Source organism: Felis catus, chromosome F2 (genome assembly GCF_018350175.1).
Source record: "Felis catus isolate Fca126 chromosome F2, F.catus_Fca126_mat1.0, whole genome shotgun sequence".
NCBI classification, from domain to species: Eukaryota; Metazoa; Chordata; class Mammalia; order Carnivora; family Felidae; genus Felis; species Felis catus.
The window spans coordinates 52,169,620-52,182,844 of NC_058385.1; the positions used below are offsets into that span (position 1 = coordinate 52,169,620).

The 13,225-nt window shown below is 34.9% G+C and overlaps 1 long non-coding RNA gene across 7 annotated transcripts in view; it reads left to right on the plus strand.

Annotated features, from left to right (window-relative positions):
• Positions 1-13,225, plus strand: part of LOC109496163 — a 237,489-nt gene that overhangs the window by 165,221 nt on the left and 59,043 nt on the right. For 5 of the 7 annotated variants that reach the window (XR_002152042.2, XR_006592380.1, XR_006592385.1 and 2 more), the window contains one exon: positions 949-1,063. The exons of the other annotated variants lie outside the window; for them this stretch is intronic. This is a non-coding gene — a long non-coding RNA (uncharacterized LOC109496163). The remainder of the gene's footprint in view (positions 1-948; positions 1,064-13,225) is intronic. 7 annotated transcript variants of the gene reach the window in all.

The following is a 13,225-nucleotide window of genomic DNA, read 5'->3' on the forward strand; positions in this document are numbered from 1 at the left end:
ATGTACTATGCATGTATGGTGAGCCATAGATCAGACTCTTGGTTTGAACAAAGTTCCAAGTTTATATATGGTCATGCTGACTTAGGAAGAAATCTAAAATGGTTTCCCTTGTATATCAGGCCTTTAGAGAGTTTTTCTCTCATCATTCCCCTTTTGATCAGTAATCTTTTGATAGAAAGCATTGATTTTTATTATTTCGTCCCTTGATGCTAGGCCTGGTTTAGTTTGCCTAGGAGTCCACATAGGGAGGTCAAGAGTATGGCCTTTAATAGGAAATGTTACAAATGATTTGTTTTCAGTGACACCAAATTGTTGTGGAAACACTGTACATGTGTTTTGTGGTGAGTTTTGCCTTTGGTAACATTTATAGCAGACATGCAGAATTAGTAATAAAAATCCAATTAGTAACAATTGAAGCAACCAATAGGGAATAGGTATAAAATTAGAAACACAAGAATCCAAAGAAAATCTGAGTATTTTGATAATTGTACATTGAGTATCCATTTGCCTACTTTATCTAAAGTTTTGAGCCTTGTGAAATATTTGAGCTGATTTGTTTCAAATGTTAATTTCCTTTTGTTATATGTAAGAATTTCTCTGGCCAATTGGTTTCTATAGATATTACATCTTGTGGTTGTTGTAATTCTATCTCCCCAAACATTTGGTCATCAATATCAATATTAGTGTATGTTTTGTTAGCATCATGCAATTCTTTTGAGTTGCAAAGCCAGCATTACACCATATAGAAGTAGTATTATGATAAAAAGTACTCTGGTTACAAAATAAATCAGAGTATTACACAGGTGTTTTATAAACCCACAAAGTCTTCTTTTTCCTGTACACCATATGTTGGTTGGTATAGGCAGAGCTGTTATAGGCCAACTTGGAGTGAATTCAGAGCTCCATTGTTGTTTAGGGCATAACCATATATTTTGCCTGAATTCACAGATGTCCATGGATATTGAAATCCAACAAGAATCATTGGATAATAAAGTCCATTTTCCCCCAATGGGAAAAACTCTGGTGGTATTTAAAATAGTTCCTGGGATGCCTGGCTAGCTCAGTAAGTAAAGCATGTGACTCTGAATCTTGGGGCTGTGAGTTCAATCCCCATGTCTGGTGTAGGAATTATTTAAAAATAAAATATTATAAACAAGTAAAAAGTTAAGATGTTAAAAACATATGTCAGGTTGGGTATCAGGGCTGTACTTTATATAAGAGTCTTTAATGATTTTCCATAGAAGAGGAGAGCTATACATCTTGGGTTTCTATAGTTAAGAAAGAAGGGAACTGACCCATAGTTACCTCAGAATCTTCTTGGTTGCATGGCAAAGTTAGTTTAGGAGATGGCTGAATCCACCACATCACTCCTAAAGTAGCATCTTTGATAGATACCCACTGTTTTTTCTTATTTTGTCTTAGGCTATTCCATTCACCAAAAAACACGGTGTGTGAGAACATTGGATATTTTTCCATGTTGGACAAGTTGCCACTATGTTTCTCCCATTGCACCCAGGAACCTTTCTTAATAAATTATTATCTAAGTTTAAAGAGGCAGAATGGTCAACCTGGTGAATGTTACATATAATCTGAGTTTGGGAGTACTTCCTGACAGTGTTTTTCTAACAGAGGTCCTTTATAGTATATAAGCACCAGTGTAGCTAAAGGAACATTAGAATAGGTCCAAGAGGTCATTAAATATTTTATCTAAGTTCTCATTATAATAAAGTACTAGGGTAGTATTTGAAGTTAGTTAAATCAGAGGGTTACCATGATATTTTATTAGGATACAATAAAGGGGGAGGTGAAAGCAAACAAATAGGTTTACTATCTTCTAATATTACAATTTTAAAATAAAGAGTAGAAAAACAGACTGGATCCCAAATCTTCGGAAAGCAGTCTACGCTGATATCATCTACTTCTCATCCTGGTTTGTAGTTTAAATGTCTCTGATCTTTGAGTGGTCCACTGAGCAATGAGCATAAAGATTGTCTATAGATGGGCTATTGCAGCAATTTCTTTACAGCAAGTCATTTATATTTTCAGTTTATAAAGCTTCAAGAAAAAGGGCAGTTTTAGTTGTCAAATGATTCCAAGTCACAAAGGTGGGAGAAAAATAAAAATGTTAGCTTGAAGAGTTGTACTGGGCATTAGAGGACACCAGAAGAAATCAGGATCTAGTCCAGTGTATAATGAATAGTAGTAAAATCTAATATCTACAAAAATGTGTTATTGAAACCTTTGCTTTTTAGAATCACCCTTGTTTTAACCAATGTGATGTAATTATTTACATAACCACCGCAAGAATAGTGATTTACCATATAGGTTCTTTTAAATCTGCTTTGCTGGAACTTTTTATAAGGAATTTCAAGTTGAGCTTTTAATAACCTCTCAAGGCCAAAAGCCAAATACTTGCCATCAGATTGGCCTACAATACTTGTAGATTTGGGTGAATTTCTCTTGATGTACCCAAAATATCCTGAGGTTCTTGCACCTGCCAGGAAGTGACATTTTTTACTCACCTGGTAAGGCTGCAGGGAATTTTAAAAGCAAGTTACCAGGGCAACATTTCCAAGCTGGCTTGCTCCATAAAGTCAACCTTCATTCCTTAAAGTTGTCTGGTCGTATCTGAGTCTATACATGTCTCTCTAAATGATGACATTCCAGTCAAAGCCCTGGTAATATAATTACTGTTTCCAAAGGTGTTCTGTTCTAAGGAGATCAGATTGTTAATGAACTTATACAAATAATTTCCATTAAAAAAAGAATATTCACTGACAGTTTTTGAGTTCTGGAGGGTTCAGGTAGGGAGTAAAGATAAAATATTCCTTTGTTAATGAATTGAAACATTTATTTCTGTAAGACATAGATATCCTAAGAGAAGAAGTTTCCTTAAATCTGAAAGACCAGGGGTGCCTGGGTAGCTCAGTCGGTTGAGCGTCCGACTTTGGCTCAGGTCATGATCTCACAGCTCGTGAGTTCAAGCCCCACGTCGGGCTCTGAGCCTGGAGCCTGTTTCGGATTCTGTGTCTCCCTCTCTCTCTGCCCCTAACCCACTTGCATTCTGTCTCTGTCTCTCTCAAAAATAAATAAACATTAAAAACAAAATCTGAAAGACCCAGACATTAGAGGACCAGCAATGTTTCAAACAAAAGTCATCGAAATATAATCATCTTTCTTAATTCATTTAGTCTCATGTTATTAATTTGTGTTCTATTTGAATGCAGCTCTCCCATTAGTTTTGGAAATTCTTACTCAGCTTAGTTTTATAACTTTAAATATGTTAGAAACCAGTGTTTGTCAGAAAGTCCTTTTCATGAATCTCCTTGAAGAGGAAACACATTTTGCAAGAGTATAAGAACAAAAACTATAAATGACAAAAGATTCAAAACTGGCCATGGTTAAAGATCTGATGAGAATTCATTAGAATAAAGTTGACAAGGAAATCTAGTTATTTCTGTGACATAACATCATTTGACATGACTTTATACCAGGACATATTAAAACTTTAGGAATTTCATATAATTTCTAAGAACAGTTACAGCATTTACCTATACAATGTAATGTGAAAAGGTTTTTTATCATTTGTTTGACAATGCTTCCCTTGTAACTTAAACATACCAAATAAACAAGCCTAATTAGTCAAAAAGACTTCATTTAGAATTTGAATACTTGGGAACTTTTGTTAAAACCCTCAGAAGGTTTTAAAGAGCGTGCCTATATGGGATTACAGATTATTATACACTTAATATTTATATTTAACCAAGGTGCAATAAGAGATTCCACTAGAAGTTTATATAGTTATTAGCAAAACAGCACCTTTAATATTGAGAAGGTTCAACTTTTGTTAAGTAATCACAGACCTGATAAAGACAAAGCATAGAAACTTTGTTTTTCTGAGTAGATAAAGAAAAACTTTGTTTACAATTTATCAAGAGTAGGCCAATAATTAAAGACAATTTGGTCTTTTTCTCAAAAAAGATAAACTGAATCCCAATCTTACACTAGTACACTTTTAAAACTCACTCATTTGAATCTTAGTCCAGACCATGCATATTTTTTTTTCCAAAGATTCCCCTTCACAAACCTTCTATAATTTTATTTTTCATTTAGATTTTGTCCTAAGCTTGCTTTCTCTAAATAATCAGACTCATTTTAGGGCAAAATTACTTTCTTTTCCCTCAACAAAGTGTAGTCCCATTCCTCATACCTTTCTTACCCAAAGATTTCTTGTTACAAACACATCTTGGGATGCCTAGGTGGCTCAGTCAGTTGAGCATCTGACTTTGACTTTGGCTCAGGTCATGATCCCAGGGTGATGGGATGGAGCCCTGCCTCAGGCTCCATGCAAAGTGTGGAGACTGCTTAAGATTCTCTCTCTTTCCCTCTGCTCCCTCCTTCACTCCAACATGCTTCCTGCACTCTCTCTCTGTCTCTAAAACAAAAACAAAAACACATCTTACTTTTCTTGCACATAGAGCTGCTTTCCATATAATTAAGAGTGCTAGGAAGGATATTTATCAGAATTTTTACTTTTAGAAACCTTAGCTTCCAGTGCAAACTAAGTACTAATCAATAGTGAACTTACCTATTACCTCAGAATTTTTTAGATTAGAAATTTATGAATACATTTCATAATTTATGGAAGCATAGCTTCCCCCCCATAATACAATCTTTCAATTAAGCACAAAGGATGTTTACCAACAGACACAAGTCTCAGTTTCTTTGCAATAACAGGCCTAAAGCAGACAAATGTAGTACTCAACATGTATTCTATGTTACTTGGAAAAGACTTAAAAATTCAATGAATTCAACCCAATACTTCAAAATTTCAGGTTAGTAAAGATTTTGTAAGCCATTTAAATTTTACCTATAAACCATTTTATCCAACCTACTTGTTCTTAACAATTACCCATGAAAACTTCATAAGTCAGGCAAAATCAACCATCCTTTTAAGTCATTTTTTTTGCTGATAAATTATAATAGATGCAATATGAATGAAACTAATACATTTAGGTAGAATAAAAGGCTGATTATCTGTATGATATCTGATGTCGATAACTCCAAAAGACATACCTATTTTAATTAAACCAACAAACCTAAACTAATTTTAAGACAGACCATTCTTCCAGATTACATGAACTTTCAAAACATTTGGTTAGTCTTTATCTTTCTAAGTTTTAGAATGTCCAATATTTATAAGCACTTGCTTTTTAACAATTAAATAGAACTCTTTCACAAATTTACTTTTTCAATACCAACCAGAAGTAGAAAAAACATCTCACATAACACACATGGACACATATACACAAAGATGCAAACAAAATCTAGCCTTTGTTTCATTAATATTTTTGGAGAGGACATTAAAGGCCCAATTTCTAAATATCTCTTTTATTAAAATAAATCTAATTGCAAGGTATTAGTATAATCTACATACCTATTAGTCATTTCCATTTTCCAACCTGATATGGCAAGTTTTGTCCAAATATGACAAAAGGTGCAGAAACAAACCAAAGAAATCCTAAAATTCCTCTATGAGCATAGATTCCTCCCCAAAAGTTGGAGCTTTCATTGACTGAACCCAAAGTCTTCAGTTTCTTTCTAGTTCTGTTCCCAGTCTTTTTTTTTTTTAATATTTGTGTGTGTGTGTGTGTGTGTGTGTGTGTGTGTGTGTGTGTGTGTGAGGGAGAGAGAGAGAGAGAGAGAGAGAGAGAGAGAGAGAATGTGAAAGGGGTTGGGGCAGAGAGAGGGAGAGAAAATCCCAAGAAGGTTTCATGCTGTCAGTACACAGCCTGAATGAAGCAGGGCTCAAACTCACAAACTGTGAAATCATGACCTGAGCTGAAATCAAGAGTTGGCCACTTAACCTAGAGAGCCATCCAGTGCCCCATTTTTTTCTTGTTTCTCAACCTAGTTAAGGTTGCTTAGCCTTATGGGCAGCTTTCTTTGTGTGCATAAGAAAAATGATTTAGACCTGTCAAAAAATCCCATTGGGCAATCTGAGACTTCAATCTGTCTAGGTTATTCCCATCTAGCAAACATTACTGGTAACCCACAACAGCTTGAATAAAAATATCTTCAAATTAAGGAGATCCAGATATCAGGAGAACTCAACAGCGACACCTGTGAGGTGCTGAGAAGTTAAAGGGGCACAAAGGGCCTGTGCTGGTACTGAGCACCGAGTTCTAGATGACCCCCAGGTGTGAATTGCTGTGATATCCTGCCAACTACACCAAGAAATGTCAGCACAAACTGAACAAATCTTTTAGAATCTTTAAAAGTATGAAAGAGATTTATTTGAGTCCAAGTTAGGACAGCTGCCTGGGAAACATGCTCTTCATAAGGAAGAAAGTGTTGTGGAGAATGAACAGTTTTTACAGGGCTATATACCTTTACATCTTGTAAAAGCACAAAAGATTATGGAGTAGCATATAGACAGAACTCATGAGTTTTCTCACAAGGGTAAGCAGGGAATAGAAGTGTTATTCAGTATCTCAAGAACAAGATGGTTTTCCTTTAAGCTATTCATTCACAAAGCAGATATGCAATGCATGCTTGGTGAGTCATAAATCAGGCTTTTGGTTTCAACAAAGTTTATATACAGTCATGTTGACTTAGAAATAAATCTAGGAAGGGGGCATCTGGGTGGCTCAGTTGGTTAAGCATCACTCTTCATTTTAGCTCAGGTCATGATCTCATGGGTTTGTGAGTTCAAGCCCTGTGTAGGGCTCCACAGTGCCAGTGTGGAGACTGCTTTGGATTCTCTGTCTCTCCCTCTCCCTTCCCCTGCTTCTGCACACATTCTCTCTCAAAATACTTAAACTTAAAAAAAATCTAAAATGGATTCCCTTGTACATCAGGCCTTTAGCGAAATTTTCTACTAATATAAATAATTTATGTGAATTCATGAAACATAACCACACCAACACTAGTGAATCCACTATTTGAAAACTAGAATGTTATTGTAAGGGGCAAGGGCAGGCCACCCCAAGATGGGCCACTTTGGCATGAACATTATTCTGAATTAAAAGTAATCTAAACCCAGCAGATTCAGAAAAAGCTCTTTACCTCCCCCTCAGCATCCTTATACCAGAGAGAGAGCTATTAACAGAGGTTCCTCTTTTTTATTTTATTTTATTTTATTTTATTTTATTTTATTTTATTTTATTTTATTTTATTATTTTATTTTTTTTTCAACATTTATTTATTTTTGGGACAGAGAGAGACAGAGCATGAACGGGGGAGGGGCAGAGAGAGAGGGAGACATAGAATCGGAAACAGGCTCCAGGCTCTGAGCCATCAGCCCAGAGCCTGACGCAAGGCTCGAACTCCGGGACCGCGAGATGGTGACCTGGCTGAAGTCGGACGCTTAACCGACTGTGCCACCCAGGCGCCCAGAGGTTCCTCTTTACCTAAGAAACTTTTATCTACATAATTGGGCAAACTTTGATTTTCAAACATCTCCTTTCACCTTGTTCTAATAGTCTTTCTCCCCCTGTATCCTCAGATCTCTACCCCTCTCCTTAGCTCATGTAAGCCTCATGTTGCCTGTCTTTGGAAATTCCATGTCTGTATAAATTCCCTGTACATATACTATTAAATTTGATTTTTTCCTGTTAATCTGTCTCGTGTCAATTTGATTCTAAGTACAGCTAGAAGGACACTCTAGGGTAGAGGAAATTTTCCCTCCCCAACATCTTTGAGTTATATGTATATTCCTCCAAAATTCCATTTCTCTACCTCCCTTCCAGAAGTAACTGACATATTGCCTTCTCTTCTAAATTAAAATTTTCACATATATAGCAGTCCTTAAATAAAAAGCCATTTGTAAACATTTATAGCATGTAATTTAATTATATATGTGTACGTATCACATATTATGTAACTACTAATATGTAATTTTCTTCTATTTACTCTTTTCACTCAACGTTTTTGATTCATATATATTGTCAGTAGCTATAATTCATTTTCACAGCTATATAATATTCCGTGACTATGTCATAATGAATTCATCCAGTTTTGTCAGATTTTTGTTACCTGATTTTTTTCCTATTATTTCAATCATTGTTGTCAATTATAAACTCTTGTACATATCTTCTAGGACTCATATGCAAGTTTCTCTAGGTCTTTTTTCTAGGAGTAAAATTCCTGAATTATAGGTAAGTTCATGTTGCAATTTAAAAATTATTGTTTTCCAATAATTTGGAAATAGCTTCTAGAGCTATATATATTTGTCATTAATTTAATTCCTTGCCAATAATAGATACTATCAGAATTTTAAATTAAATGTGACATAAATGTAATTTAATGTAATATAAATAGAATTATGTCTTTTGATTTTAATTTACACTTCTATGATTACTAATGGGACTGAGCCATTATTATTTCCTCTCATTTGAAATGCCTGTTTGGTCATTTATTAGTTTTGTTTGTTTTGTGGGGTGAGGGTATTTGTCTTTTTCCTGTTGATTCATAAGAGTAATTTTGTGGGGTGCCTGGGTGGCGCAGTCGGTTAAGCGTCCGACTTCAGCCAGGTCACGATCTCGCGGTCCGTGAGTTCGAGCCCCGCGTCGGGCTCTGGGCTGATGGCTCAGAGCCTGGAGCCTGCTTCCGATTCTGTGTCTCCCTCTCTCTCTGCCCCTCCCCCGTTCATGCTCTGTCTCTCTCTGTCCCAAAAATAAATAAACGTTGAAAAAAAAATTAAAAAAAGAGTAATTTTGCTTAATGGATACTAATATTTTGTTTAATCTGTATGTTGCAAATGGTTTGCAGTTTATTCCAATTTTATTTGTGGTAGTCTTTGATAAATAGAATTTCTTTCTATTAGTGTAGTTAAGTTTATCAATATTTTTTCACTTAAGACTAATATTTTCCCTATTCTGAGATTAAAAAAATTATCTTCATATTTTCTTCCAAAAGTTTCCCTTTGGAGTGAAAATGTTAATTATCTGGAATTTCCCTATAATATATATTATAAAATAAGCTATACATTTTATTATTTTTCATAGAATTAGCTTGTTTCCTTCCTCCAGTTATCAGTAATATATCCTCTTTGTCATTACCAAGATCTGTTATGCAAAGGTATGTTTCTGGACTCTCTATTCTACTGAGTATTCTATTCCACTTGGTAACTGGTCTCTCCTTGAGTTAACATTGCACTATATTTATTTATATAGCTTTATAATAAAGCTTGGTATCTAGAAATACAATTTTTCCCACCTTATCTTTCTTTAGTTATGCTTTGCCCATCTTGGGGCCTTTGCTTTTTCAAATAAGTTTTAGAATTAATATGTCAAATTCCTCAAAATCCCTATTAAATTTTGATTAAGTCTGTAGTGAAATTTAAGGAGAACTGACATTTTTATGGGTGACCATCCATAAACTTAATATGTTTTATGATTTGTATTTGAATAAAATTTTAAATGTCTTAACTTTTTGTACATCTTTAAAAAATATTTCATTGTATTTATTTTTGATATTATAAATATGTACTTTAAATTATGCTTTCTAAATTTATAGCTAATGTATATTTTATTCAGGCACCTTGATAAACACTAATTCTAATATTTTGTTGGTAGATGATTTGCTTTGGGTTTCTATGTAGAAAATCATATAATCTGTTAATGGTGATTTAATTTTTTTAATTTTTTTTTAATTTATTTTGAGAGAGCATGAGCAGGGCAGGGGTAGAAAGAGAATTCCAAACAGGCTCCATGCTGTCAGTGCAGAGCCCAAGGATGGTGAAATCATGACCTGAGCTGAGATCAAGAGTCAGACACTCAATTGACTGAGCTGCCCAGGTACTCCAATAGCGATATTTTAGTTTCTTTCCATATTTATAGTAACTCTTTTCTTACTAACTAGATTGACCCTCCAGTACATTTGGCTATTGAGCACCAGAAATGTAGCTGGTTTGAGCAACTGAATTTGTCACTTATTTCTCAAATTGTAGTGTGTGGCTAATAGATACTGTATTGGACAATGTAAATCTAGATTTTTGTTCTGTCTTAGCACAGGAGTTAGTCATTTTATTATTTACATTATTTCTTTTTAGGTTAATCTACATGTTAATCAAGGAAATTGTTAAACCTTTCTTCTTGCATTTTATAACTTATTTCTAGAATCTTTAAGTACATCATTTAGAATATATGTTAGTAAAGGTCTGTTGGTGATAAACTCTGGGTTTTTCTTTTTTGTAAATATTATTTTCATAATGACTTTCAAAAATAATTTTTATGACACAATTCTAAGTTGATAGTTATTTCTCTCTGCATTTTGAAGATACTGCTCTAAAGACTTTTGGCTTTCACTGAAGCTGTTGAGAAGTCTACTGTTAGATTGTTCTCTTTCTTATAGGTGTTTTGGTTTTTTCTCTAGTTGTCTTTTAGACACTTCCTTTATCTTTGGTGTTCTGAAATTTTACTATTATATAGTTTACATGTAGATTCCTTTGGTTATTCTGTTTGGTAAATATTGTGTATCTTATACCTACAGTTTCTGTCTATCATAAGTACTCAGCCATTCTCAGCCTACTTCTCAACCCTTCTCTGTCTCTTTTGCATTTTTTCTGTGTTATTTTTCAGAAACTATAATTACATGTATGTTTTGCCTTCTTGTGTCTATTTTTTCTTCAATAGTTCTTAATCTTGGGGCACCTGGGTGGCTCAGTTGGTTAAGCATCTCTTGATTTTGGCTCAGGTTATGATCTTAGTGAGTTGGCGTCCCGCATCAGGCTTTATTAGTGCAGAGCCTGCTTGGGATTCTCTTTCTTTCCTCTCTCTCTGCCTCTTTCCAGCTCACGCTCTCTCTCAAAATAAATAAACTTAACAAAAATAGTTCTTAATCTTCATTTTATATTTTCATGTTCTTGTTTCTAGTTGTCTCTTTAGTTGTCTAAAAGTATTTAATATAGCCACTGAGCTTTAATTTTAATTAATCTATTTTTCATTTATAAAACTTCTACTTGGTCTGCTTGGTTAAGTATCTCCAAGTTTTGGCCATTTAAATTTGATTTTTCATTGTTTCTGAGGACTCTCACTCATGGTGGCCTATTTCATTCATTGTTAGGTGATTTCTAAAAATCAAGTTTATTTTAATTAAATAATTTTGAGAATTCTGAATGTTCAGTGTATGGTGACTTTCTGCCACATAAGTTTTGCACTTGCTTCACTGGAGCCAAAAGCATATATAACTGCAACTACTTTGGCTCTGATGCAGCATTCTACCCTAATGTTCAGCACCCTCACCTTGCAGAATGTCTAGGTATCTTCTAAGCTCAGAAATGCTACTAGATATGGGGAAACTTTTGTAATTGTTTATTGGCACTATTCAGAATTTAACTCACTGTTCTTTTTCTTCTTCCTCCCACTTTCTCTTTCTCTTTCTTCTCATCTTGGGAGACTTCCTGTAGTTTTCTTTTCTTGTCTTTGTTTTTTTTTTTTTTTTTGAGCCCACCTCTACTTTAAAAAATAATGTTGTAGTTATGCAGAATCAACTTACACTGCTGTAAGAGAACCATTTGTATTCTGCTAACATCAGAAGTTAGTGCAGGACTTTTATTCAATAGCATATAGATATCTTATTACACAGCCTCCAGCACTGGAATTAGATTGATTGACTTGTTTTCTTCATATGCTAGACTCTGAGCTTCACATAAATCTAATCAGATAATTACCTTAATAAAATATGGACAAAATACTAAATTATATCTGAAAAGGAGGGGCACCTCACTGGCTCAGTCAGTAGAGCATGCAACTCTTGATCTCAAGGTCATGAGTTTGAGCCCAACGCTAGGGTTGGAATTAATAAAAAAAATTACATCTGAAAAGGAAATATAAGTTTTACATTTATGGTCTTCCTCAGGGAAATAGATTTCCTAAAAGATTGTAGATATGTTTTCATTTTTCCTAAATTCATCTTTCTGGACTATATTGTCTAAGATTACAGAAGAAGGTATCATGTGGAAGGAATACTGAATTTGGGGCCAGGAAAAAAAACTATAATCCCGGGTTAGACACTAAATATATTATTTTCAACAATGTAATTAACTTTTATGAGCTTGTATTTCCTCATTTGTATAATGGAGGTAATTTCTATTTCATAGTTATTATAAGAATTAAACAAAATAGTATATATGGAGTTACCCATGACAATGTCCAGTAATGGAGAGCAGAATATGCTGCCCCCAAATCTGCCTTTTCGGCATAAATATTATTTTGAAATGCTTATTCTTATTTTTTAATGTTTATTTATTTTGAGAGACAGAGCATGACTGGGAGGAGGAAGAGAGAGAGAATTCCAAGTAGGCTCCGTGCTCTCAGCTCAGAGCCAGATGTGAGCTCAGTCCCACAAAGTGAGATCTTGACCTGAGCTGAAATCAAGAGTCAGACACTTAACCAAATGAGCCTCCCAGGTGCCCCAAGCTGCTTATTCTTAAGAGACAGCAGATACATGAGAAGGTCTAAAAGCCAAGTAGAAGTTAACCCTTTTGTAAGGGACATTTTTTATATGGGTGTTTCTCTGTATCAAGTAAAGAAAAATAACTAAATATCTAGAAATTTTTAGCAGTGGAAAAGGCAACAACTTAAATCCATATAGTGTTATATCCTTTTTTGCTTTGCCTGATAGCCTCCCTTATAATTGTCTTCCTTCCCCATCCATTTTTTATCTTTATTTGGTGGCTTAGGTGATTTTAGGGGAGTTACTCAGTTTTCTTGGATATCTCCCATGTATACAGGAGGCATGCATGGAATTAAAATTCTGTTTTTCTCCTGTTAACCTGTATTTTATTACAGGGTTGTCTAAGTCAGGAATCTAAGTCAGAGGTATCTACAGGGTAGAGGGAAAATTATTTTTCTTCCCCTACAGTTTGATGACCCATGATGGGGCCCATTGCAATACTATAGTTGCTCCAGAGCCTGTGGACAGGATCCTGGAAGACTGGCAGAGAGTAAGCAAAGTCAGCTCTCCTGGATCTATCTCTGTATACCTGATTGAGAGGAGAAGGTAAAAAACAAACCGTGGGAGACTGGGTGGCTCAGTTAGTTAAGCATCCGGCTTCAGCTCAGGTCATGATCTCACAGGTTCGTGAGTTTGAGCCCCCAGTCAGGCTCCATGCTGACAGCATGGCCCCTGCTTGGGATTCTCTATCTTTCTGTCCTCCCCACTATTTCTGTCTCAAAAAATAAACAAACCGAAACCCCTTATCTTTTCTTTTCCAAATTTA